Source organism: Bombus bifarius, unplaced genomic scaffold (assembly GCF_011952205.1).
Source record: "Bombus bifarius isolate JDL3187 unplaced genomic scaffold, Bbif_JDL3187 scf7180000008216, whole genome shotgun sequence".
Classification (NCBI taxonomy): domain Eukaryota; kingdom Metazoa; phylum Arthropoda; class Insecta; order Hymenoptera; family Apidae; genus Bombus; species Bombus bifarius.
In genome coordinates, this window is record NW_022884518.1 from 765,501 (window position 1) to 792,290 (window position 26,790).

The window sequence follows — 26,790 nt, forward strand, 5'->3', positions numbered from 1 at the left end:
ACATTTGTTAAACTCATAGTTTTCTTCGATATAGATTAATAAATAAAGTGATGTTAATGCGTAGTAACTTTTTATTAGGTTGTCCGAAAAGTTTCTTTCGTTTCATAAGGTGATAATAGATGAACAACAATTTCTGTTTTATATTATTTTATTGAATTAGTTCGAGCCATTTCGTCGTATTTCTATTATTATGTTCGTGCATAATTCAATAAACTAATATAAAACAAAAAACTTTGCGCGTTTATTTTTTTCTTATAAAACGAAAGAAACTTATCAGAAGATAAAGTTGGCGTTCGTAAGTTTTCTACGTTTCTACTTGGAAAAAATATACCGACATCAAATTATGTTTCTCTCGAAACTATCTAACTTTTGTCCGAAACGCTTTCCCATCAATGATGAACAGTTTCCAAATATTCGCAGAGATCGATTTAAATTAGGCACCTTGTATAGGTGTTAAAGGATTTAGAATGGAAAGTGAGAAGTTTTTAATTATTTCTGTATTCCTGTTTTGACCATTGATTCTCCACAAGACGAAATTTGAACTATGGTTGAAGATACTCGAGAAATAGAAGAGACTTAATTTTATTTTTGTAAAAGAACAAAAACGTTCTACCATTTTTATACGGGGAACAAGATTACTTCTACTTGATTTTCAAAGGTGTTACAAATACTCTTTCTGATATGATCTGCGCGAGAATCGCAATCGAAAACCTGTTAATGACACCGTGGGCAACAACACGTGTTGCTCTCTAACGATAGAACGATACCGCGGATGAAATTGTCGAATAAATTACTCCGAACATTGGACCGGCCGAGTTTCAACTTCATTCGGCTGATAATAGCTCGCGCAAAAACTTGATTTCTGTAAATCAGGATTAAAATATTTGCAGCCTCGTGGTTTTCCAATTTTTTACCATCAGTAGATCCAATTCAATATAATCTTTTAATACCATAATCACAGCTATTAACGTTTCAATATTTTAATCATACTTGCCAATTCTATCTTTCAATTCATAATATAAACGCTCGTTAGCTACACGAAGTTTAATATCAAAATTAACATTAAACAGCGATAATACAGCAATGGTGTAAATCTTCACCATTCGCTAGATTTATTGGAAAGTCTGTAGCGCCTCCAGGAGTGGAAAATTGATCAGAAATTTATTACAAAACATCGGTATAATATTCTATGCTACTCATTCAGTTAATTTTAAACACCGGATAAATCACTGCACTTACCAACCTAACCACCTTCTCATTGATAAGATTCGATTTCTCGATTGCAGGTCGCTTACGTTTCTCAGACGATGGACCACGAACCAGACACACGACCCAGTTTATATTTATCTACGTCAAAAACTGATGACTGTGCTTTTCTTAGAAATACAGGTATACTATCTGGAATTCGTAATGAAATCGAGTTGTAGCAACGAGGCGGAACAAGCTCGTACGCCACTAGAACTGAAAGAATGTTAGATAAAGCTAATTTAATTAATAGGGTGGCCGCGTGGCCGTGCATTATGCGCGCACGCCGGGATTAATGACCGGATAAGATTGTTAATTTCACGTCGGCCGTCCATCATGTCAATGCAAAGATATGCCACTGACAACGTGGACCAGGTGTATCTCGCGTCTGTGTGCTAGGAACATTGCAAGTCGCTGGTGCATGAACACGCATGTATATCGGCAACGTGCATACGCGACGAGAACCTCGAACAGCATAGGCGCCGGTTTTCTCGTTTTTTCACGGACCGATCAGCTTGCACCTTGTTGTACCCTGGTGTGTAATTGACTTTTTATCCGGTTAGCGCTGGCGGGAATTTTCATGCGGAATTTTTCCGAAGACACTGGCGATAAATTGTTCGTATCTACTTATGAACACTTTCGAAGGAGACAGCAGCCTGATCAAGAAGCTGATTGAGTATGGAATGTGTAATGTGAGACTGTGTCGAGGGTCTTGGTGGTATGAGTATTTTGATATTTGTGACTTTTCGCACTTTATGATGATACAATGGGAAAGATCTCAGTGTATTATCTTTGTTTAATATTTAATTTTGGTAATAAGTTACTAACGGGTGGTAGTCATCGGAGTCGATGAATTTAATAATAAAATTATCAATCACGATTGAAATTCTTGGAATTGTAATAGCTGTGATTATGATATGGGTTGGTCTGTAAAGTTGGTGCAAAAACTGAAGAAAAATTGTCGAGCGATACATTTTCTCAGAATTAGAATTTCATTAAGCAACTTGTCCACTGTTCAATTACCAAACTTTCCTTGTACTTAGAGTAAACAGCATTTTCTTATTCTTCCGTTATTGCATCAAAGTTCAATATCGTCTCGCATCGTACAATAAATTTCATTGTTCCATAGGAAATCCAAGGTCGACGTTTCAAGATGAATCTTAGCCAACTCCAATAACTACAGCTTGCTCTACCGAACAACCTAATAACGCGATTAAGTTCAGAGTATGCGCGAGATCTTTGATCTCAATCAACATATAATGTATTCCCTTTGACAAATGTCGAGTGTCAACTACGAGGAACGCCACTTGGAATTCCATTTGTCGGTTCGGATGTTCGATTCCGTGGGATTAACAGCGGAGAAACGTGAAGGGCAAAAAGGAGAAAAAAAAAGGAGGGAAGCGCGATAATAACGCGGCGTAAGAGGTGGTAATGGGCAGGAAACTCGTGTCCTCGAGAAAATAATCTCGGGGAGATTAGGCGAGTCGTTTAGCGGAACAGCACGCTCCATTCAGATGCAAATGTCTGTCAACAGGTACCCGGCTCTGTTCTCCGCTTGCGCGAGATACGCTCTTTTGAGAGAGCCCCGGGTCATCCCATCTCTCCTCTCCCTTTTCTTTTCTCTTCTTTCACGTGTCGGAAATTTTAAAAACGATTAACCCCTCCGCAGAGAGAACGAGAGACTTTCTACTCCAGGAGAATACTGATTCGCCAGCTTGACAAACGCGACGACTCTCGAGCATCGCTTCCAGAAGGTGTTTAACATTTTATATTTTAGACTTTCATCATTCAATGATGTATTTGCGGTTCTTCGGATTTCAATCGTGTTTGTATTGGCACGTTGCGCTTCGTTCCGGCATATCGTGAATATTCCAGCGTGTTTCTTCAGACCAGACTGAAAATTAAAGATGCTTCGAAGATCAGGTCTGCTCGAACAAGTTGGCGAATCGTGGGTATAAAGCGCTTAATAGAAACACGGTGGAAACTCGGACGACCATAAATATGCGTTTAATATTGTTCACGAATATAAGTTGAGATAGAAGAAGGACCGTCGCGATATAGAAATCGTTCTCAACCCTTTCCATGACACAGTTGCCTGCGAGTTATCCCTGCCTCGACCTTAAGTCGAAAATACCACGGATCAAAATGCACATTCGTTCCCGATTTAGGTTTCACTGCGGTCCAATCCCAATTTCATCTACCTTCGATCTAAACCTCGCATGGACTTGTAGCGCTGTTGTAGCGTTAAGTTTTTGTCGAGACTAATTTGTAAGTCGAGCGTGCTGATCTCTTTACCCCCTTTACTCGTAAGAAGAAGAGGAATCACGAGACTGGGTGATAATAGACAAGAGAAATGAACGTATAATGTAATTACGTACAATAAGCGAGTGTTTGGTATAGACAAAATGTATCACACAAATTTTTGTTAACCGTGTTACGTTAGCTGCCGACGAGAAGGTAGCGTTAACTAACGTTTAATGCAACTGACAGTAAGTTCCACTTTCGGCTAACCTGCTATGTGTGGGAATACTGGCACGGGAGAGGATTAAAGTTGTTCGAAAGTAAATTAACAATATATAATGATTTATTCAAATCTTACTCGATTTCGATATTGACAATTGACTGACAGACTGACGGATATAAAATTCTTCGGTTGACAAAATGATAACTAACTCTTCGAATGGTAATTATTCAGTTGACGAACGGTAATTATCGTTACTGACTTCTCTGAGTCGCTACATTTATTTATATCTGTTGGAGATGAAAAAACGTCGGGGTCTTTCTTTTGAAAATGTTTGGGAAGATCCCCAACGTTTGTTCAAACTGCCGACTTTTTTTACAATTTAAATTGTCTTAATATCGTTATAAAAACATAGTTAGATAAGTTTTTGCAAGATATAGCTTTTAGCGGCTTTAACTGCCTTTCATTTCAAATACCGTAAACACGGTTTCAAATAAACGTTTTAAATTACCTTGATTTGAAAGAAATTATCAAGTTTACTTTCGCGTTACGGAACGCGCGGGGCGCGGGACGTGACAAACTGTATTCGTAAAAAGTGTCTAGAAACGTTACGAAAATTGTCGTATACTTGTGTAATTGTGTATATTACACACCGCGATAATACCGTAAGCGCTCCACTTTCGACCATAATTTCCTGATATATTTCACCGAAATTCCGATCAGCAGCAATTTCACCGGCCAAGGAAGGCAAAGGGGTCGCCGATAGTCGTAGCGATCGGTTCACCGTTTCCTTCGCTGTTTACGGTTTTTCAACGACTCGTTCAGGCGCGTTTATTCGTCGTGGCGTTCCGAGAAAACACAGATGAAAATCTCACGCGGCAAATGCAAAGCAGTCGCGCGCCTCCGCCTCGTTTCTCGTGTTGCTCGCTCTGAAAGATCGTATCGACGACGCTGGAAACGGGCTAAAAGGGGCGACTAATGCGCCCCGACTTCTAACGAATCTGCCGTGCGATTTAAAGGGGGTTCAGATCGCGGCTGCAGGCGTGTTTCACCGAGGGACGCTCCATAGCCATTGGAATAAGATTAACAGGAAATCGTGGTTCGCACCTGCGCGTCCGCAACCCATCCTCTGGCGTTCGTACGCGAGCCTACAATTATACGCTTAATCTCGATTTATTGTACGCCGTAATGAGCAGCGTCGAGGGCGAAACAGATCGTTTGCATGGAAATACTCGCGGATTCCGACCGGCAGAGAGTATTTCGTATGGGGATTTATTAAAAGTAAGTGGATATGAATGGGCGAGGAGGTAGAAGAAGCGCGAGGGTGTCTGTTCTTGCAACGGGCTTATAATGTGCGAAGATGTTGTGGCGCGAAATAATTGAGTTAATGGTACAGTGCTAAGTCCAAGTCGATACAACGCGATAACGAGATACGATGCGCAGCCTTTCTACTCGTATCTACAGTGTGATTTATTAACTTGCGTGATAAAATATTTCGATATGGAGTGTACGTGTAATTTATTTGCGAGTAATTTATCTATGAACTGTCTCGCTTAGTTAAAACTACAAAAAATAGAAGTTTTATCATTTCATTCGTGTCGTCTAATTTTCTCTGTCTAATTTAAAACACTTGATCCGTACACAGTAGAGTTCCGATTAACCAAATGGAAAAATGCACGTTCGCTGCGATTATTCTTCAGCGATCGTCGCGAATCTTATTTCGCGCAAACGAAGAAATTACCGTCGCATTCATCCGACAGTAACATCGATACCAAACAGATGAAGAAACTGAAGGAATTCACATTTTATTTTTGTTAATAAATCGCATTAGTATATTATCCACGATGATTTTTTTAATTAGCTTAGTCTCGTATGTATAGTCCAATTATCCCACACGATTGATTATCGAGTACGCCGGATAATCGAGATTCTACTGCACTGTGACTTTTTTAAAAGATAGAAGACGCAGGAAGCTTCAGATGTTTTAACGTATCCTGAAAAATGAATAAATTTAGCATACAACATTTCGTCTCTATTACTTCCGCTATTGTCGTTTGTAATATAATTCGTCTGAGAGAAGATGCGATATTTGAACCGTATAGAAGCCATATATCGATCGATTTCATGAATTAAAAAGTATGGAAAACGTAAGAGAAACGATCGAGTTAGAAATATTATCTTTTTCATTTACCATTATTTACGCCATTCTCTTGCTTCTGCTTCGTACAAGTAAGAAGCAAGATATATTTGTTTCGTAAGAATGTACTCATGCGATAAAATGAATAAAAAGTGATCAATTCAAGAGGCTCGCTTCTTCAACCAACCAAGCACATTTTCCTTTACAAAATTCGATTATCTTGGTACTGTATATGAGTAGCATGGTAGCGGTGGAGGAGATCATCGGCCCTTGGCCTTGGTGAATCGTGGAAGCATAATTTTTACAGTGACCTCGCTCAACGGAGAAAAGAGAGACTCAGGTATTTACGATGGCACTCGACCGGTGACATGGGTTTCTGAGACCAATGAATTTTAATTCCTCCACGGACCCTGGGCCTCGTTCTTCGGATCCTCTGGGGCCCGTGCCTGGCAGCCCCGCTGCGACACCAAGCCACGATGATTTAATATTTTAAGAAAATGAAAGGTCCACCCTTAATTTAAGCTCGCCGTAGATGGGTCCGTGTTCCTGGCAGCGGGAGACCCAGAAAGCTATTACCCAGATATTCGATTCGACAGTTCGGACGATGCTTTCGTATATACCAGCCCACCCTCTGCCCCCTTTTTCCCACCCTCCGTCTTCCCTCTTCTCAATAATCCCTCTTCACCAGGCTTCCGATGCACCGGACACGCGATCAAGATTCCTAGATCTCGTATAACGAGCCCGATCGACGGCCGAATTTGAGAGAATCGAACGTCATCCAGGGAAACGTGAGGACAGTTGGGAAAGTAGGTTCGGAGTGGATTTTTTCCATCCGAATACATACTGAGAGCAATGGTATTATTATTTACAGCTATTATATACTTTGATCTCTAACGATTATCTACTTGACCAGAAGATGATGTACTAGCTCAAGTTAATCTACTATATCATCTTTGGGGGTTAGTTCAGAGAACATTATAATATCAGAATGATCAAATCCATAAAACTGACGGATTATCGATTTGGCAAAATACACGTAGACTTTCATCGAGGAGGCTAGAACTACCAGATCTATCAAAATGATGGATCACAGATATTTGTCTCTACAATTACTGAAACTAAGCAAGTGCTTTTAGAAAAATTAACATTGGCTTTGAAACTGATCATTTTTACATAATACCACTTCAATGACACCGTTAAGATAGTCCGTTGTAAATTCGTCGTCATCTTATTCCACGGTCAGAGAGTTGATCGACGACCTTCGATTTAGACTCCAAATAGAGAAAACACACATTGTCCCAAGAAATATCAGAAGAAATTCGTGCATATTCAAGAATATAAAACCTAACTTCACTGTATAATTTTTCAATTACATAACCATATCATTCCCACAACCTCCCATTAACAAACAACCTTCCTTTCCACACACTCAATCCCAATCCTTTCCACAATCCCAATTCATCAACTAAAAAATGAAAAATAAAAAGGAACCACTTATCGAACGGAAACATACAAAAATGGTTCATCAACAGGAGGCACGGCTGGTAGAGAAGCACGCATTCCACGCACGTGAAGGGCCCCGTGTTCGGGGCCTTAGGACTCGACTCGTCGCTGAGGAGAGGGTGGACGCAGGCGGCGGAGGAGGGGGCCGCGACAAAGGACATTCTAGGGGGCGATTCCCCCCTCGCTCCTCGCCACCGTCCTGCCTTTTTTCTCCCTTTTTCTCCTTACCTGAGAGACTGCGGGACCACAGAGCCTCTCGGCGTTGCCGGTTCGACGACTCCGAGCATCTTATGGGTCGCACCACTCCCGGCAGAAGGCCTCGAGAGGCCTTATCTCCGGGCCCACGCAACGCGGCACGTCATGCCACGCCATTTTTTTCGATCGATCGAGCTTCACCCGGAGTTCGGCGGTCTTGCGGTAGTCCGCACCTCGGTACCGTCTTTTTCAAATTCGACTCGTTACGCGGTATTGTTGCCTGGCGAAGAGACGAGAAGACTGGCCTTTGTGCATTCCACGATGCGCCTATCAATTAAGAGACGCTCGATCGTTCACGGTTTTAATCGAAGGTCACGGTTCGCCGATTGGCTCGGCGTGAAACACAAGATACAAAGGGACCAGGCTATATGAATTTGGACTAATACGTGTCACACGATTCGTTGTAAGGTCTCTCTGTTGTGCATGAATCAGGAAGAATTGTTTAGAGGAAGATGAGTAACAGTGCTTTCACATGAAGATACGTGTGCAAAAACCCTTTACATAGTAATTTACCGAGTAATGGTATTAGTAAATTGTCAAGGTACAGCTTGTGGGTTATAAGCTTCTCTTCTACGATTTTACACGGATACCGTGCCGTATATAGCATGAATATCTTCCTGTATTTTATTTCTGACCAGGCATCTCGTACAAAAGTGTACTAAGAAATCGATTTACGAGGTTCGAATAGATATGACCGACGATGTAATGAAAATTTGGAGAAGAGCTATTAAAATTGATCAGAGAACGATTAACAAATAACAGAGTTCGATTTATCGTAATACGACCATAGTAGTAGAAGCCTAAAGGTGGCAATAGCAGTATCTAATAGGAAGAACACTCTCACACGGGGCTCCCTTCCTATATCTCCTGGTAGGGTTCACGCGAGGCATACGCCCCACTTCTCGCGGCCGATCTACCCAATTTCTGGTCGATGTAATTGAAACGTAACCCTATTGTTAAGGCGTAATTGACTGACACCGCGCAGCCTCTCGGCTCGCCTTAGCCGTGCTGACTCGATCGGATCTCGAGCTCGAAGCAAAAACACCAATCAGACAGCCGCGAGCAAAAAACCAGCCTGGTAAAGCGACTAGCTTCTCTCTAACTTCTCCTTCTAACCCCTTCTCTATCTCCCTTTTCCACGATCATCTTCGTTTCACCGTGGCTCATCGTCCCTCGTTGTTATTTCACGGACGTTTCTAACCAAGAGAAAGAAAGGAAGAGAGAAAACCGATCCGTGGCGACAAAACCGTCCCTTCTTCTTCGCAGACTCTGGAGAAACGAGACTTTCCTCCTTCGATTCCTTCAAATCGAACTCGGCTGGACTCGATTTGTCAACCGTGAGGCGATCGCGACTCGTCGTTTTCGTCGGGCTACGTCGAAAAACACGGCTGGTTATCGCGATCGCGAGCAACACGGAGAAAAAAAGAGGCCCGTTACCGTTAGACCAACAGGGTGGACAGGTTTCGGCGCGCAAAACGCGGCAGATATCAAACGACGATAAGCAGAAGACCGTAGGCAAGAAAGTGTCGTGTTCGAGCGGAAGCTTTCGCTGGGCGATCGTTGGCCCGGCGTATGTAACCGGACGGATCGAGATCCATCGGGTGCCAGGCAAAAAGTTAATAAAGATCTCGGACCGACGAGGTAAACAATTCCCTCGTGGCCGCGGTGAAGTCAACTGTGACGATACCTGGTCGAATTTTTGACGATGGAGTTGTTTCAGGAAGGTAGCTGCAAGATTCCTTACGCTTTCGCGTAATGTTTCGTGCGCTTAGAGCGTTTAACACGATTTTAGCACGATCTTAAAAAATTTGTTATTGTAATTGGACATTTTTGATCCTGAAGAAATAACCACGCTCGATATTATAACGCGGCTTGTATCTCAGCCAATCATCACTTCGCGTTCGCTTATAACCTCGGCTGACCTTGACTTCGGATCATTCGAGATTTTTCAATAACCATTGGCGTACAAGGGGTATAATAACGTAGCATTTTGTTGAGAGAAACAGCGGAGCCGAACTCGAAGCAATATTCGCGCCTTCGATTGCTTATTACGTAGAAACTTCTTTGCTCGACGATCTTTTCAATCCTCTTTGCGTAAACTATCAAAAACTTGATAGTTGACTATTTGACTGTAAATTAAGATCATGCTATATATAGTGATTAACAATAGTTATATCGAAACTAGCCTGCGAACAAAAGACTCCCAATAAGCGACAATAAAATGGGTTAATAAAATCATGTTTGATACTTCATTAGCTTTCTACATGATATCACAGACGCATCCAATTAGCTCACAAAGCTACACTTACTGGACCACACAGCTCCCTTATCTTCGCTCATCCATCATCTATCGAAACCCAAAACGACTTGCACATTTTCTTAACAACTTCCTGGCACATTCCGCAACAACTAGAAAATTGCCACCATCCGTCACAATTAAATCTCACTCGGCTGATATCCTGGCAGACCACGCCTACCCACGTCTTCATAACATTCAATCGAAGAAAATTCATCGGCCAGATAATAATGGCGGCCAGGTTGCGAAGCACGTGTTTAAAGGACCTTCGAGCTTTCGAAGGCCGAGCCACGGTGTGTAATGGAGTAACCCGAAGCACGCGGCGCTGGAGGGGATATCTCTGGCAGGTATCTCTGGCGGACAGACGGACGACGATGGGGTTGAGAATGGAAGCGAGAGACGATGGACCGACCGGCAAGGGTAGAGGATTAATTAATAACGTCGGTAATTGGACTCCGTTCGATCTAAGATAGCTTGTATAGCCCCTTGCTAGGCTTGCATACCGCGGGGGATATGTGCTGCACGGTTGAATACGCTCCTCGACTCTTGGCCCTATGCAACTCGGCCAGCCTCGAGCTTCTTAGCGGCCACGATCCTTCAGATGACCCGTATTTCCGTCTGTTCCCGTTAACGTTCGGTCATTTGGGACTGGGATCGCGTCTTCCAGCGATACTCGAATCAATTGGATGCTTTTCGTCCGCCAGGATCCCTGCTCTGGTGTTCTAACCACCTGCTGAGCTGCACGAATTCTGAGAACGACCTGTCCGGGGATATTCGTCGCGGAGAAAGCAAAAGTTCCAATGGTTTAACGGATTATCATCTTTGAGGAAGATAAAGCGGTATGTTTCTGCTGTTTCATATCTTTATGAATGCGACTGAGGAAATTCAAACTTTAACGAAAGTAAAGTTGCTTAAATCACGAAACCTAGTCGGAGATTTTCTGACCATTTGTCAGGATTTTTGTCAACTGCTGGTAACAAAAACACATTGTTCCTGGTGTTTTTGTAAAGAAGGCATAGTACGTTAATAGTAGGAGCAGTTTCACGAGAAAAGTTTAGTTATCTTTCAGTTAGTTATTATTGATTATAATTATTTATTCAATCTATTGAAGCACAATGTGTTGAATAATAATATAAGCGCAATTGTTGACAGAAAGTAAAGAGGGTGAAACAATCAGTGACAAACACGATAATGAAATTAAGAAGCTACCTACAAACACACGAATGCATAATTTCCACGAGAGAATAGTAAAGAAGACAGAGGCACACATACATTTGTATTACTACGAAGAAATAGTACTAATCAAACAGGGCAAACGATATGATCACTGCAATGGATCTTTCGTATCAAGATTGTTCCTCGATCAGCAGATCGTTAATGTCTGAAAGCGGAGCTCCAAGTTTTTGCGGGCGTAGAAGTTCTCCGCGAAGTCACGCGGCTATCGAAGCGGCGCGTTTTTGCGAAACCTCGGATCGTCCATCGCGATACACGGTGGCCTTTGCCTACACACCGTGTCGACGAACCTCGAGTCATCTTCCTTGTGTGTATTAATATCAGTAGTCGAGATAGAATAGCCACGATTACCGGTAAGGCAAGAAAATAAGATCGATGACAGGGAACATTAATAGAGTCCGTACACGGACCCGGTTGGCGTCATTATCGCTCAGAAAGGAATAAGCCCATTCGGTCTCTCTGTAATTTCAATCTGATCGCGACGCGTTGTTCATCAACCAGGCGAAAGAGAACTGAACCATGGTTCGTGAAAATGAAGTCATTAACGGTCTAATTTTCGTCTGACGATTGCGCTGGATCGTGTCGGCGCAAAAAGAAGGGGAAAAGATTCGCGATAGGAAAAAGGGGACGTGTTATCCGGCTTAATGGCCTCTAATTATATTTAAACCGCGTGATGGGATCGATCAGCCACCTGATCAAGGACGAAAAACCCATTCCTTGCGTCGCGTCGTATTAACGACGATCGGTCTTGAGAAGACATCTCGCGTAACTTTTTCTACGAGCGTGTTCGTGTGGTTGTCATCGTCATTAACGCGATCCCGGTCGCCGCGCCGGTGTATATATGTATAAGGCAGTCCTCGTGGTGCGTTTATGCGAAGTAAACAGTGCGTGGACGTGATTTAATTGAAAGCTGAGGTGCAGCTCGACACCGGCGGTGCAGCACCGCGGCCTGGGACTCGTTCTATGAGTCAGAGTGCAGAAACAGAAAGAGAGACAGAGAGAGAGAGAGAGAGAGAGAGAGAGAGAGCTTCTCTCAGTCAAGAAGTCCATTGACTTGCCGAGTGACGTAAGCAATTAGTGCGCTGTTTTGTTTGCGCGAGTACACACGGCTTAAAGTTGTTTGAGTTCGAGTTCGAGTGGTGCACGGTTAGGCTCGGTGACTCGCCTCAAACCCTTCTTCCAACAACTTACTCCCCCACCTCGACGGAGAACCTTCCGCGACCTCACTCTCTTTCTTCTGCCTTCTTCTTCCTTCTTCTTCGTCCTTTTTTCTCTTCCTTCACATTCTACTCCTGCCCCTTCTCCACCGAGTCAAGCCAAGTCTTCTGCTCAGCCTCTTTCTGCTTATTCTTCTCCCTTTCTTGTTCAGCTCGTTCCGTTCTTCTTCTGCTTTTTCTTCCCTCGATCAGACCCTTTAACTTCTCTCGCGTTCTCTGTTCGACCTCTGTCCACCTTTCTATGGTCGCTTTGTCTCTGCCAAGCTGCTTGTTTCCTCGCTTCCCTAAATCCCCCACAAGGCCTACCAGATAGTCGAAAGTCGTTCTTTTTTGAATATGAGTCGTGTAATTACACTGGATTCTCGAGCTGATCTTATAAGCGGATTTCGTTAATTACATCCGCGATTGGATCTAGCCAGCAGCGTTTTTCCACGCTGCCACGACGAAGTTTGACGTCAATTGAGAGAGCTATCGATATACTTGTCCACTGTTTTTCACGCTGTAAGCCAGCAAATTCGCTTTTTCTTCGTCGTTTAAATGCGACAGTATCGTGTCACGACGTCGATACTCGAGAACACGCGTCTTTTAACGTCTCCTTTGCAGTCACTTCTTGTCGATGAGCTGGACACTCGATCAAACGGGGTCTTTAACGAAAGTCGAGTTCTTCAGAAAGCCATTCGACTGTCAAACATACCGCACCTCAAAATCCCTCAAGAAGTAAAACTCTACGAGATCTCCAATGTCTCCAAACTATGAATCAATAATTCTTCCATTGATTTATCCTCTGACTTATCATCGAATGAAAATTAAACTTACAATAATTGCTTAATATAATAACAAATTTGTTACAAAAATTGAAATTCATTCGACAGGAATTAGATGCTAGCGTATTCTTTCGCACATCTGGCAAAAGACAAAGACAAGGGTAATTTTTATTATAAAATCTACGATTGTCCGTTCTCAATCTCGTGACGGTGAAAACGGCATAAAGTGACATTCGATCGATGGAAAAGCATGGAGAAAGACGAAGAGAAGACAACAAGACATCGTTCTCTACAATAAAGACTAGAGACCTGTTGAGTCACGTAGAGCAAAACGTGTCAGAACTGTTCGTCGCCGTTCCCAAAACGATCGTTCCGTGTTATCGCTTCGGTTCCTCGGTTCTTGAAGCCCAAGAGACTTTTGGGCGCGACGTAAGGACGCGACTTTTCAGGTTTCCGAGAAGAAGTTTGCACGTTAAACAGGCCCTCGGCCTTAAACGGGCTGCCCCGACGTCCTGGCTGACAACTTCCTGAGATAAGCCGCGCCGATAGAGGCGTAAGCTCCCCTTCCGCCACCTTCTGCCGTTTCGAGCGCGCTCTCATACTGTCTCTCTCTCTCTCTCTCTCTCCCTCTCTCTCCTCTCTTTCTAGGTCTCCTCACCTCATCGAGTTTCCTATCTTATCTACTACAAACAAGAATTACGTTTGCCGCGTAATCTCCGGCCAACCCGCGATTTATTGCACCGTGCGGTTGCAGCCCTCGCAAAATCGGAAGATCGCACGCGTCACTGCAGAACGCCTTGCGAAAGTCGCCCGACTCGATTCTACTTCCATTTCCTTGATAGGGTTCGCATTAATTTATTAGAATCCGCGAACCTAATCGATTCTCGCGTTTAAGTGTGAACGTGAACTATGTAGATCTTTAACTTTATACTATTCTGTTCACAAGAATCAGCACTCTTAATAAAGAATTTACATATTCTACGTTATGATCGAAATCAATAATAAATAACAAAATCGAGTCTCTTTGTTATTTACATTTTTCTTTCTCTGTATTTATCGTTAGATCTCGTATATTTCATAAATGATTTCATGAATTTCCTAATTAATTCATCTAGAAATTTCTTCGTGTTGTTTAAATCAGAGGATTGATTGACTGACACAAATATGTAATTGCTAATTTGTTATTTCCATATAACTCTTGCAAATTACCGTTACAAATTATTCCATAACTTAATTTAGTATTAATATAATTTTGGTGAGTTAATTGTTTCCTTGACAATATGGATCGATTATTATGTTCTGTATGAGATCGGCAATTACTCTAATATCTAATATCCAATACGTACGCATAGACAAAAGTATTAATTAACATCGTATCTTCGTATTAAATTCATCTCAACGTTTCAAGCACAACATTCTCGATCAAAAAAGCAACACTCTCGAATTATAATTCGCAGTTTATTTTGCCATTTCGGTGGAGCAAACGGAGAAACCGTCGGAACGTTAGCGGACGAGAAGACCGTCGAAAAGGCCGAGCATCGACTTCTTTTTTCCTCCGTTGTTCGTTACACCCTTGGACCCCCGGCTGCGCGAGTTCCCCTCCGCTTCGGCGCGTCCACGAGCCATGGTAATTCCCATTCCAGCTCATTCCCCAAGGGGTTAGTTTTCACGCGGGTTAGGCGAGTAATATGAGCTGCCACTCAAGGGCCGTTCTGTATTACCGGTCGAGTAATTATGGCAAAGCCTCCGCGTACGGACACGTCCAAAGCAACGAGAGAGGCTACATTGCAACGTTATGAGTTTAAATTGTTGCTAAAACAACCGGTCGACCGGTTACAAGGGGACGAGAAGTCGTTCCTCTGTCACGGTTCACCCGCCGAGTAATTAAAGGCTCGAACCTCGTTTCTTCGCGATAGGGAACTTGAAACACTGAAATACCCTTTCGTTCCGCAGTTTACGCGATTTTAGCGAGTATTTGTGGCACCAGATGAGTGCTTTTAGAAACTGAATTGATTCAACTTCGCTATTCTAGAATTCTTTCACTTCGTCAACGAGTGAAGTATGCTTTTCTTATGAAGCGGGTTCGCGAAGAACAGAAGTCGAATGTTTCGGAATCTGTTCTGTGTTAGGTCCTTCGAAATGGCCCCTAAGTAGATGTTCTTGGAATTGGGCTCGTTTAAATTCTTACGTAGCGAGGAATTTGAGAACATTCTATTAAATGGGTATTTTGAAGATTTAGAGATCGTCTCTTTAACGATGTTCGTTAGTAAACTCATTTTCTGTTGGATCTCTAAAAACTACATTTCCATCGATTTGAAACTTCCGCTGTAACGTCACAGCGCATTAAAATATCGTCGTCTTATCCTCGTCTTATCGAGACGAACGTCTCATTGTTATCAAATAAATCGGTGTCCGTCTGCTATTTAGTAGAATTCTCTTCCTGCCGTTCGTATTTTTCATCCAATGTCAATTTCCATGGAAAAACAAACTCTCTTTCGAAATCTGTACACTTACGTAGTAAAAAACCCATTCTCGTTACACATTTTTCCAATCTACTAGGGAAAAAGAAAAAGGAAAAAGTTGAAATTCGAATTGTAATTTCCGGGTATCATATTCTAACGCGCAATCCCGTTGGAAAAGGCAGGTCCCTGGGAAAAAAATTTCCGTTAGATTTTTCGTCGGGAATCGGAAGTATCGATCGCGATCCGTTAACGAGAAACGAGGAACGATACGTTCGTAAGAGCGACGGGCCAGTCTGATTGGAAAATACTTCAAATATTTCGAGTATTCTTTCAGCCGGTCGATGAAAATGCGTTTGACAGCCTTAATACGCTTCTGTTTAGTCGACGAGAGTGCGGCTGACAGCCTTGACTGTACCTTATTGTATCATCGGCGAGGGAGGGCACGCAAAACCCGCGACAAGTGTACCAGCAACCTCTCTGTTACGTAGCTCGAATTATCTCCACAGCGATATTCGCTCAACTTATGCTATGTCGCGGATTTCATTTCGTACAAATTTTCTTTCTTTCTTTTTCACGCCACCTATCCAATTAGTGTCGCATAAATACACGTTACTATACCAACGTTTACTCTGCTAAAACTGCTGCAAGCTCAATCAGTTAACGCGTCTTTTAATTCGACATTATTTTATTCGTTACCTATGATGATTTGTTCTATTTTTTTTTCTATTAGATGACAGATACTTACTTCATTTCCTAACAAGATCGTTCTTTTAAATGAATTGCGATGATATTAGATAGAAGATTATTTGATATAATAGCTACAGCCGACGTATCTCAAAAATACACAAGTGGATCTTTGTTTCCTTTTCGCAAACACTCGAAGCGCGAAGGTATTCGTGATTAAAATTCATATACATCGTTGTACGAGCTTGCGAATGCGTTCAAGTTTACAAAAACGTTTGTCAAGTGTACGATAATGAAGGCATCTGGAAGTTTTATCATAATGATGAGAAAATATTAAAAACAATTGTTATATTTTTATTAAACGATTATAATACAGTATATTTTGATTGGTCGGTTGATTTTTAAAGAGTTGATTTTAATTGAAAACGTGAAACAGATAGAACGAATAATTGTTATACAATATTAATATTGCTGAATAATTTCACGGTTGATATCACAGCGTGGTGATTAGTGCACGACGCGTAGCTCCAGTTTAGCATACGGGTTTAAATTTTATATCCGTACGCTGGTATTTATATTAATTACTGGCTATATTAGCCTAATTGGGCTTATTAGACCCAGGATACATATTTGTGCAACGCGAGATACGAAGCCCAAAGGACCGGCGTATGTATGCGCGCATGACTTTGCGATCCCGGATCTAAATTCCGGATCTACGAATTATTCCATTTACGGGAGAGCATCGAAAATTCCTCGCAGAAACGTATCTAGGTATTTATTTAAGGAATTCAATTTAAATTTCTAATACTTATACGCATATTGTCGTTTTATTACTGATACGTATATGAATGGAAATTAACTTCCATCGATTGCTAACAATAGGGATGAGCAAGAATTCTTTGAGAAACTACTAGTCTATTGTAAATACTCTTCTTATTTTTGCCAGTTGTATACGTTATTCGTTGGTACTATACATTTTTATTATTATTGTTGTTATCATTATTATCATTATTATTATTATTACAAATCTCACGAGTATATAACTCTTTAGTATGCAATTCGATTACAAGTCGTTTATGGGTGACAACGTTTTATCATTATACTTAAAGCAAGGTTGTATAGAGAAAAAGATCATTGACTCATTTACAATTTTCCTAATAATATTATTACATTTACATTTTTATTATTATTGTTGTTATTATTATTATAATTATTATTATTACAATACTCACGAGTATATAACTCTTTAGTATGCAATTCGATTACAAGTCGTTTATGGGTGACAACGTTTTATCATTATACTTAAAGCAAGATTGTATAGAGAAAAAGGTCATTGACTCATTTACAATTTTCCTAATAATATTATTACATTTACATTTTTATTATTATTGTTGTTATTATTATTATAATTATTATTATTACAATACTCACGAGTATATAACTCTTTAGTATGCAATTCGATTACAAGTCGTTTATGGGTGACAACGTTTTATCATTATACTTAAAGCAAGATTGTATAGAGAAAAAGGTCATTGACTCATTTACAATTTTCCTAATAATATTATTACATTTACATTTTTATTATTATTGTTGTTATTATTATTATAATTATTATTATTACAATACTCACGAGTATATAACTCTTTAGTATGCAATTCGATTACAAGTCGTTTATGGGTGACAACGTTTTATCATTATACTTAAAGCAAGATTGTATAGAGAAAAAGGTCATTGACTCATTTACAATTTTCCTAATAATATTATTACATTTACATTTTTATTATTATTGTTGTTATTATTATTATAATTATTATTATTACAATACTCACGAGTATATAACTCTTTAGTATGCAATTCAGTTACAAGTCGTTTATGGGTGACAACGTTTTATCATTATACTTAAATCAAAGTTGTATAGAGAAAAAGGTCATTGACTCATTTACAATTTTCCTAATAATATTAGTACATTTACATTTTTATTATTATTGTTGTTATTATTATTATCATTATTATTATTACAATACTCACGAGTATATAACTCTTTAGTATGCAATTCGATTACAAGTCGTTTATAGGTGACAACGTTTTATCATTATACTTAAAGCAAGATTGTATAAAGAAAAAATTCATTGACTCATTTACAATTTTTTTAATAATATTGAAATCGAAAAAATTATGGGTATCATAATCTCAAATTCTCTATTTTTCTATAAATTTCGCAAGTGACCTATCAAAATTTTCGTTGTGTATTCTGTATCGTTGTACTACACGATCATATAATTCTGATAAAGATCATTAATCATTAGATTAATAGGACCACGAAGTGGCCCAACATTTGAACAAAAGTGTCCAGAAGCTTGAAAATAAAAATCAGCTACTCCGAAACTATAAACCTCGTAATACACAGTTTACATCTCTTTGTTTCAATTAATTTCCTGATACTTTTAACAGATACATTGAATTCTCCTGGAGTCGAACAACATAATTCAAAAATTCGTTTATCAATGAACTGTATTCCAATATCCAAGCGTAACACGATGTTCACCGTTCGTAACCAACGAGACTGGACACCATCGGTAGAGCGTTGGAAAACACGGATCTCGAGGTATCGATGCGCGAAAGTCGCGAGCCGCGACGGTTACAGCGTGGCGCGTCATTCATCGTGGCTTTTCCGGCTGTTTATCGCGATAGTCTGGCAAACGGGAAACGGTACAATGGCGGACACGCTGGAACAAAGAGATGGCCGTGCAGGTATCGCGGCGTCGCGTCGCTTGGTATCGCCCTCGTAACGTCGTTCGTGTCGCAAGGGTGCAGTGATAAAGAGACGCTGTGGCGAAAGGGAGAGGGTGACGCGGGCAAGGGATCGACGAGCGCGAGAACGTCAAATCGATGGCGTGAGAACGAAGAATGACGAAATGAAACGAAAAAGAGAACGGCGCAAGTTTGTTCGTCAATAGGAAGGTTTAGTGTTAAATATCCTTCCTTGAAGAATAGATTTGACGATCTTCAACAGATATCAAACCTGACACGTGATACTAAAGAAAGTTTATACATAAAGGTACTTCCTCGTTCGAGCGTTGTAAATACATTTCACAGCCTTGAAATTCTAGAAATAGAACCGAAATGCCAGATTTCCAGCTTATTCACAAGTATCCTCTCGACGTTCTATAGGTATTTTGTCAAACATCGTCGTTAATTCGCCATTACGCTATCAACACGACGAATTCAGGTCCATTATTCGCGAAGGTTGCACGTGCGGAGATATCAAGAGAAAACCTAGAAAGTAACACAATGGTTCGGTCACGGTAAAAACGTCTTAGCCGTATCTGTTCGCAGTATCTTTAATCGCGCGGGGTATCGATGGAGTGGGCAGCGTGGGCGATTTACAATCGGCGGCGAACGAGATCGGGCCAGCTAAACCGAAATTTATTGACCGCGTCGCGTTCGTTCCGTTAGTCGATTTGGGCTTCGCGCCTTTAGATCGGACGATAAATAATAATTTGCCATCGCGTTGACGTGCAGTCGCGTGTTTACGAGCCGCGGTACGAAATAATTCGCTTGCCGCCAGCGCAACAACGAATTCCTCGAACGATCTAATTTCTTTCGCGATTATCCGTCGTTTTCCGAAGCAGACACCCTTGCACTCGTGTATTTCTCCCATGAATTTGGACTTGATCACCGCGAGTCGCTGGGGAAAAATATTAAAATGGTCTACAAGTGCAAAGAGGTAAAATTTCGTTGGATATTCTGGAACATCTTGTAGACAATGGATTCCAAGTATTCCATATTTTAGAACATATGTCAATATGTAATTTAATCTTATAGCATTTAATATAATCCTTCTTTGATATATTCAGACGATACAGGCAAAGGTTAGCGACGAGTATGACCTTTTTCAAGAAAATTCTTCCCTATGATCTTCCTACGTAGAATCGTCGATCGGCGACGTAATCGACCCAAGCATAAGTTGACTTATCGTCGCTTGTTATCGTTAACAGGTGTAGCGAGACGAAATACGCGATAATCGACTCATTTCTCCATTGAAAATGGCCGTTTGTTTCAGAATGGCAATTACTCGTTATCTTAGCGTTTCCGGGTGTTAGTGTTATTGTTTCCAATATGCGGAAAGTAACTGCCAATAAAGGAAAACGGCCCGTATCGTCTTCATTACCTCGCAACGTTTCCTCTCCTCTAGCCGATATTTAACGATCCCAATTTGTTCACTCATTAATCAAAGCGTGGTACGACGAGCCAGTTCACCCTTACAAAAACACCACTTAACTCTCTAATTTTAGCTGCAACTTTCGTACCGCAAAAAGCACCACCAGTTAAAACTCTCAAGCTCTGCTACACGTTTTCAGATCAAACTGTCGAAAGAAAAAAGCCGGAAGCCTCTGTTACCAAGTAAATACGAAACAGAGTGCATAACTCGTTATGCACAGTGTCTCTCAAAGCAACAATACGAAATCCTTAAAACTAACTGTATACTCCGAATCTCAGAATAACAGTTTAGAAGCAGAGAAACAACACCGTAGATCATTGCGAAAATCTATCCTGTAGCACATCAAACAAGAGTGGAATTCCGTTTCGATTTTCGATCGATCGCCATCACGAGAGTTTCAACCATCGGCTTCAACTGCGCGCGTACACATGCATATGTATAATAATAATAATAATAATAGTAATGATAATAATAATAATGGCGGCGATGGTTGCGCCGCCGCGAGAAAATAATGTGAGAACGATTTCTTCCTTGGCCGCATCATTATCTCCCTCTTTACTGTTCGAGGCGATCGATCTGTCGAGCCGATTCCGAGCCCGACCGGACAACCCTGCAATTACTATCTATTATCTCCTGGCGTGGGTGTAGCTATAATCTCGCGATCGTGTCGAGAGCCACTCTTCTCTCCTCTTCTCTTTCCTCCTTTGCTCGTGCCTCCTTTCTCCTTCAACCACCCTCTTCTTCTCTATCCTACCTTTCTCTCCTCTGTTCTATACTTTCGACCCTGTTTTCGCTCTCTCTCTCTCTTTCTTGCTCTTGCTCTCGAAACCTCCGTTAACGGAAAGCAGAGCAAATAGAAAGAGAGAGAGAGAGAGAAGAAGAAGAAGAGAGGTTCAGGAGGCGGGAGGAACAGGCAAGATATCGTCGAACCAGATGAAGAGAACGAGGAACGGTTACAATGGCGCGGTGTCGTGCGCCGACACGACGAGAGAAACCGGTCTTTTCGCCAGCGGATGAAAATCCACCACCGGTTTCCGGCCACGGACAACTTCGGGATTATTCCGTTTCTGCGATTGGAGACACTGTGGTGCGGACTCAGGTCAACTTGCCAACTTGATGGCTGACCGATCGAATCAGGTATTGGGATAGTGGTGGTTCTAGGCGATGGGATAACTGTGTGCTTGGTGATTGGTGATTTATGGAGATGAAGATGATGAAAGGATGTTTGATTGGTCTTAATGTGTTATGACAGATTTTTTACAAATATTTATCAAGTTAATTTCGTGAAATCGTATCGAAAGTTGCGTTATTTAACGATGGATTAAAGATAGAAATTTGCATGTTCAATTAGTCCGAAAGCTCCTTTGCAATTGGTCAAACGCGAAAGCATCTTCTGAAACTGTGGAAATACAATTATCGATATTATTCATGCAACAGGGAGCAATTAACAGCGGCAAGTACTCGCCATTGCTGGATTGCGATAGCAAACAGATGCGTAACTGACGAAGAGAGAGGGAGAGAGGGAGCAGTTGGTCCGTTTTCGAGCCGTTATTTTGTTCCTTGAACATTCGCCTCATTAGCATATGCAAATATGTACTCGACAAAAGAGGGTCAAACTCATTTATGTATTTCGATATCGATACCTCTTCCATTTTTTTCTCTTACCACGATTTACTCCTGCCTCGAACTCATTTTTTTCCTTTCCTTTACAAGCACCGGCTACACTAGCAGATTTACGCGCTACCTTCGTCGTATACACACGTATGTACCTTATAATTTATCATTTTTGCCACGCAGAGTTGAACAGGTGAAACCGCGCTTAACCACAAGTCGTTTATCCGACGAATCGCGTATTTAACAGTCAGCGTTGTATAGCTGGCCAGTTTGACAAAACGATGTATGCTTGAAATTTTCGCGGCGTGTTGTTGAAAAAAGAAAACATTTCAAAAGGTATCCAGGAAAAGAGTTAAACCGGTGACGAAACTGAAGCAATTTCGTGTTCCAAAAACGACGTAGAAACCGGACGCTTTTTCTGTGCGCTCACGATTCAAGCGAATCATACGTGGAGATTCCGCGAATCCCTTTTCAAAAATGATTCAACGTTTCATACGCGCAGAATTCCCACAGTTGCGAGAGCCGGCGATCGCCAGTTCTTCGTCTTCTTCTTCTTCTTCTTCTTCGTTTCTGCCTGTTACCCCACCTCCCAATCCATTCGTGGATCCCCCACTAGCCATTCCACTTTTAAAGACTCGCGCGGGGGCTCGTGGAGATTCCAGATGGTCGTTTTCTATGGATTTACATTATTTACAAACTGGTTTCTCGCGATGTGAAATAAAAATCGGTGCCTCCCACCCAGCACCCCGCCGGAGCCACCTTCGGCTCCGACAGAAGCGCGCCGAAAAAACCGGGGAAAGGGAGCTCGAGGACGAACTCTCGAAAGACGAACGACTCGCGCCGCATTGTACGACGTATATAAGCGTGTCCCTACGAATCGTAAGTACGTTGATGTAACGCTTCGACCCTAGACGTTATATACACCGTGGGTCTAAATTCGTGGTACAAACGAAGTCAGAGGAATTCTATGGCTGAAAATAAGAGGAAAATCAAGGATAACAAAATCGCGTTGGCCAGTTGATTTTCTAGAAAATCGAGTTCCAGAAAATCAAGTATATATTTGTAGCAATGGTTCTATAAATTATACGCACATTTTTCCACTGTATCTCTTTCAAACTGTATCGCTATAGCTGTGTCACATTATAGCGTTTAATGTATGAAACACATAAAATATCTATGAAACACTTTTACGATAAATGTTCACTTTGGTGATTAACTGTACAAAGGAGAAGGCGTGTAAAACGATAAGCTTCGCTGTAATTGTTACGTAATAACTTCTCTTTGATCGATGAAACACGGTCGGTTTTAAATAAGTCCATAATGGTTTTCGTGCAGATTTGGAAAAGAGCGGCAGCACCAAGGTAATCACAGAAGCGATACGGCATTCAGATAAAAGCGGTTATTTTCGCGTAGAATCGTTTTTGGTCTCGCGATCTGCCCATTTAATGTATAGATGACGGCGTAAGAGCGTTGTAACGCGGCGGCGTTGTGACGCCTGTCCGACGTGTAAAGCGAACGCTAACTCAATTTGCGCGGTTTTATCGTCCCTCCGGCCGGGATAAATAACGCGAAAAATCAGCGGTAGTTTGTTCATTCGCAAGTTCGTTCCCGGGCTTCACGAAGGATTAATTGATTCGCGGTGGGACACACTTCGAACGTAATTATTTCCTTGATTTTGTGACTCGCGGTCTCGCCGTAACGAACCTTACCCGAACCTGCTCTAGAGGGAAATATATTTTATTTAAATCTTCCACTTCCATCATTCGTTCTCTTCATAGTGTTTCGTCACTTGGAAATTAGTGGAAAAATATCATTAAAATACAAGGACGTTTCTTTGGATCAAACTTGAAAATTATTTGACCGAATAATTTCCTAATATAAACGAAGAATTTCTCAACATTTTCTTGCAATTTAGTTTTCTATCGAAAGGTACTAGAACGTTGACAAAAACAGCGACGTTTTCTTGAAATCTTACAGTTTTGTCGTTTATTCTCCTTATTCCAAGTTTACCACTACTGCAAGTTAGTGAAAGATATTGTTATAGCAAGGAGAACGTTCTTTTGATTCAAATCAAAGAGTCCTCGTATCGTCCATTTACATTTTCAGATTTGTTTCAAACTTTATTAACACAGTGACATCGGTATGCTGCCGCATGCATGTACTTTCATCTGCCGCACAATTTTGCAAGGTAAGTGTGTAAGTGGAAAATGCGACGGCGCTTGAAGAAACAAAAAAACGTAGTTTCACGTGTGTCGTTGGCAACGCTTGAAAAATACAAGACGTTGATTCACGTTCCCTGGCGTAAATGTGTTAATACAATCACGATATCTCATATCGAATAGCATCGAAAGTTCAACAAATTTTACTCCACTCGCATAACATATCTGTAAAAGTTTTCCACGAGATGTATGTAAATACACACATTGAATCGCTGTACGTACAATTTTACATAATCTTCGATTCCAATTTCCCATGGAAATATCATTTTCCGCATGTTTCATGCGTATACGTAAAACTTTACATATTTCCAGGAGAAATTCTTAAGATTATTTTACTCCGGTTGGGCGTCGCTCTTAATTAACGCCTCTATGCCGATTAGACTACTTCTAATAATCACGATACCGCTGACACTCCGTATTTCACGTTTTTAATGATCCCATAAAAACTTGTTCCCTCGTTGGCACCGAGGAATTTTCAAAGAAGGCAGAAGAGAAAGATAAAAGAAAGTCGTGGCAAAGGGAGAAAGAGGAGACAAGAAGCATCCGATGATCGTAGTACGTGTCACCCAATCAACCGGTTGCCCCCGGCGTGGCGAATTAATATAATTTATGAAAATGAGCCCCGCCGTCGATAGCCCCTTGATTCTCGCTGGCATTCGAAAGCCTCGATTCGAGGGGCTCGGTCGTGTATACAGGAATTCCGCATCTAACTTTCTCGGATCGTTCCAGGATTTTTCTTCCTTCGATCGTCTATTTTGCCTCCATCTTTTTCCCTTCTCTCGATTGAATTGGTTAAATTACTTTAACGGTCCAACTAATTAACGCACGATTTCTAAATAAATGGAAATTATAATTGAAGGAATAAAAGTTAAGCAGTTCGTGGATCTGCATTCTGCATAATATCGAATATCTCCGAAGCAAAAGAAAAAAAGGAAAGAAAAGGGCAAAATTGCGAAGATCGTATTTTGTACTTTGGGATTTAATCTCTCTGCAATCCTGCGATCTTTACAGTTTGATCTTCTTTTTATTTCAGCAAACAGAAAGGATTAGTAAAATTTAAAATGACGTTTTAAGAAGACACCGAATGTATAGAACGTATAAAGGAGAAATTTTGCGTATCTAATAGATTTCTATCCTACAAACTGGAACAAAACTCGAAGTTATAATGAGAAATTTATCTTGAACACAGTTTTTGTTTTGTAGAACATGTCGATCAAAGTCTATCGCGGCTATGGCAATACCATGAAACAAAGGGTTAATAAACATACATATGCCGATAATTTCACGTACCGCTAACTCGAGATAATCACTGCTTAAGAGAACTTTTCTTTGGAATATTCAAAGGAACAATCATGACGTCAGGTTATCACGCGACTTCGCCGGAAACGCGTAATTTTTCCTGCTACTTAGTGTTCGATAGCAGCCGAGTAATGAATAACAGAACAAAGAAAACTTGTACTTTCAGATCAGCGATTGTTCCTAGTATTATATCAAGATATACTATATACACACATAAGATTATACGGTTCCGGTATTTAAACGCACGCTTACGTCCATTAGTCTGTTTCGCTCGCGAATCGAGCCACGAATCTCGCGCGTTTCGCAATTAGCACCGGGTGTCTGGAACGAAAGGGAACGAACTGGTGGATGGAATCGGACACCGGTACGATTCGCGAATCTGCATTGCAGATTTCGACCACTTTCGTCTCGATCGTGCGACTCGTTTTACGCCGTTCCCTGTGTTTTGCTCGAATTCGAGCAACGGAAACGAATATAGAACTAAATTGCGATAATGGAATATATCTCCATGGCAGTTTGCATATAACGAATCTTTTCTTCTTTTCTTTTTCCTTTTTATGTAACTGTTATATTGAAATCGTCCAAGGAAAATAGAAATTCTACACTAAGGTGGTTTCTGATAACGTTTTCGTGGAAAATAACTGGTGCAAGTTAGCGATTCATAATAAAGAGGAGGTTGCTCGTTCTACTCTTATCAGTGGAATTTATTGCTTCCGAAGTGTCGCAAACATAATACGAAACACGCAGTGGCTGGCTGGCTGTTGCATAAATTTTCGGACGATTCATTGCGACCCACGGAAAATGGACAAAGCTTTGCTTCACTTAACGAAATGTGGCTAATTGAGAGAAGAAATTTGAGACGAAGTTTACTGAATTCTAGAATCTGGTGTGCTTGGTAATCGAATGAAAATCGCGAGGAAAAATATCTTTCTTGTAATTACAATAATATTTCATAAATGATAAATTATTCTTGGCTGTGCAAGTCATTATTAAATAAGCAAGCTATCAGTTATATATTACTGTTCATAAATATTAAGATATCTGCTGATCTTGCACATGGCGTAATAATTTACCTAGGTCATGAAGGAAATGATTAATCGAGGATTATCTATTAATAAATGTAACGATCTTTACATATGAAATTCGTAAGTGTGAAATTCGAAAATGTGTTTCAGATTC

At 41.0% G+C, this 26,790-nt stretch overlaps 1 long non-coding RNA gene across 1 annotated transcript; it reads right to left on the minus strand.

Moving 5' to 3' along the window:
• Window positions 1-3,807: 3,807 nt before the first annotated feature.
• On the minus strand, window positions 3,808-26,445 carry LOC117211073. Its single transcript, XR_004488198.1, has 4 exons — window positions 26,434-26,445; window positions 22,853-22,858; window positions 14,655-14,656; window positions 3,808-3,913 (listed from the first exon to the last, which is right to left on the minus strand). It is a non-coding gene; the product is annotated as an uncharacterized LOC117211073 (long non-coding RNA).
• Between the last annotated feature and the right edge of the window lie 345 nt (window positions 26,446-26,790).